The 2500-nt window shown below is 37.5% G+C and overlaps 1 protein-coding gene across 1 annotated transcript in view; it reads right to left on the bottom strand.

The window, feature by feature from the left end:
* ptchd1 (patched domain containing 1) overlaps positions 1–2500 on the bottom strand; it is a gene marked incomplete at both ends in the record, with an annotated part of 39590 nt that overhangs the window by 29126 nt on the left and 7964 nt on the right. The window lies entirely within an intron of this gene.

The following is a 2500-nucleotide window of genomic DNA, read 5'->3' as shown; positions in this document are numbered from 1 at the left end:
TTAAAGTGCAGTCAGCAGAGTTTGGGTTGATGTTTCTGGGCAGCAAAACCTGCTCCTCCATTCATTTCCCAAAACGTTATAAATCCAAGTTGCGAGAAACGTCATCAGCACTAAGTTCATAATCCTCATATAAAAAACTATTACAAAAACCTTTTGGTTGATCGTTTGCTAATTTGTCAAACATGGGAGTAAAATACTGCGTATAAACAGGTAGTTTACATTTTGCATATTATTTTGCTGATAGCAAAACAAATGATTACCCTATCCACTAGCACCTATACCCTATACCCTAACCACTAGCACCTACAATGATTACCCTATCCACTAGCACCTACAATGATTACCCTATCCACTAGCACCTACAATGATTACCCTATCCACTAGCACCTACAATGATTACCCTATCCACTAGCACCTACAATGAGTCAATGGCATGAGAGGTTGTTGAGAGTGTATACTATGGAAAAGATTACTGCTAAGCTCCAGATGAAGTATGACGTTTTACTTGGGTCCCGGTAATAGGTTATCTGAAAGTGTATGTTTTAGTGTAAATGTACATGCCATGCTAATGTCGTGCTATACTTCTGTGTATTTTGATTTCAAGTACACGTCCTGTTTTTCAAATCTTAATTTCTTTTTTTTTAAGTATTTTTTTTTCCTTTCTTTTTATCTTTTGTTGTTGTATGTTTTGATTGTGGTTTATTTGCCGCAAAAAGGCAAATAAACATCTATGTAAAAAAAGAAAGAAAATTGCCATGATTTGCTCTGATTTGTAATGGTCAGTCGTAGTAATTACATTAGTTGACATTTATTTCCAAAGAGCATATAAATCATAGTGAAAAATGATAAATATCTATCTATCTATCTATCTATCTATCTATCTATCTACAAACAACATGAATCTCACATTCATGTTGTGCCACAAATCCTTTTAATGTACGAAACATTGTATCAAAATAAGATGTCTCCTCCTCATTCACCTAAATTAAATGTAACCCTAGGAGGAAACATAGAAATGTTGAATTAATTAAACCAACAGGGAACAGCTTTCGCTTTTATGTTGGGCTATATTTCTGCTAATTAACACATCTTAGAGGTAGGAGGGAAGGTAAGTGATATGTTTTGGTCAAAACAAACCGTTTTTTTTGTTAAAAGTTCTATATTATGATAGTCATCATTACTATTGAGTGTTTGTTCAGTAACAGTGTTAAATAGCTGTATATTGTGATAGTAATCATTGCTATAGAGTGTTTGTTCAGTAACATCATTGCTATAGAGTGTTTGCTCAGTAACAGTGTTAAATTGCTCTATATTGTGATAGTAATCACAGAGTGTTTGTTCAGTAACAGTGTTAAATAGCTCTATATTGTGATAGTCATCATTACTATAGAGTGTTTGTTCAGTAACAGTGTTAAATAGCTCTATATTGTGATAGTAATCATTGCTATAGAGTGTTTGTTCAGTAACAGTGTTAAATAGCTATTGTAATAGTAATCATTACTATAGAGTGTTTGTTCAGTAACAGTGTTAAATAGCTCTATATTGTGATAGTCATCATTTAATTATTTTTGCATAATCGTCAAAATCGTCATGTTGAGAATGGATGACCCATGTACAATGGTCCCAAATAAATGGGACCATAATTTACCAAAACACATATCATTGTGATTGAAAGAAAACTTTAAACTAGCGACTGGAAGCATATATAATATTCATGACAATGTTTATTAAGGTAAGAAAATCAAGTCTAAAGTTCGGCAAAAACCCATCCGCTTGAATGGAGAGTAATTCTTTCTGACACCAGAAGGGGTAAAACAGCGAAACTACAGGCTATTCAAATGAACTGACACTTCCTATATAGACTCAATTTACAACTCAGAAGCTGGCCCCTTGAGTTAGTACTTACCCAGTATGATGAAGGGGATGCCCAGGTAGGAGGAGTTAGTACTTACCCAGCATGATGAAGGGGATGCCCAGGTAGGAGGAGTTAGTTAGTACTTACCCAGCATGATGAAGGGGATGCCCAGGTAGGTGGAGTTAGTTAGTACTTACCCAGCATGATGAAGGGGATGCCCAGGTAGGTGGAGTTAGTTAGTACTTACCCAGCATGATGAAGGGGATGCCCAGGTAGGTGGAGTTAGTTAGTACTCACCCAGCATGATGAAGGGGATGCCCAGGTAGGTGGAGTTAGTTAGTACTTACCCAGTATGATGAAGGGGATGCCCAGGTAGGAGGAGTTAGTTAGTACTTACCCAGTATGATGAAGGGGATGCCCAGGTAGGTGGAGTTAGTTAGTACTTACCCAGTATGATGAAGGGGATGCCCAGGTAGGAGGAGTTAGTTAGTACTTACCCAGTATGATGAAGGGGATGCCCAGGTAGGTGGAGTTAGTACTCACCCAGCATGATGAAGGGGATGCCCAGGTAGGTGGAGTTAGTTAGTACTCACCCAGCATGATGAAGGGGATGCCCAGGTAGGTGGAGTTAGTACTCACCCAGCA

This window comes from Gymnoscopelus braueri (assembly GCF_963280865.1).
Source record: "Gymnoscopelus braueri genome assembly, chromosome: 21".
Lineage (NCBI taxonomy): Eukaryota > Metazoa > Chordata > Actinopteri > Myctophiformes > Myctophidae > Gymnoscopelus > Gymnoscopelus braueri.
Note: the sequence above shows the minus strand (reverse complement) of the source record. Positions and strands in the feature narration are given on the sequence as shown.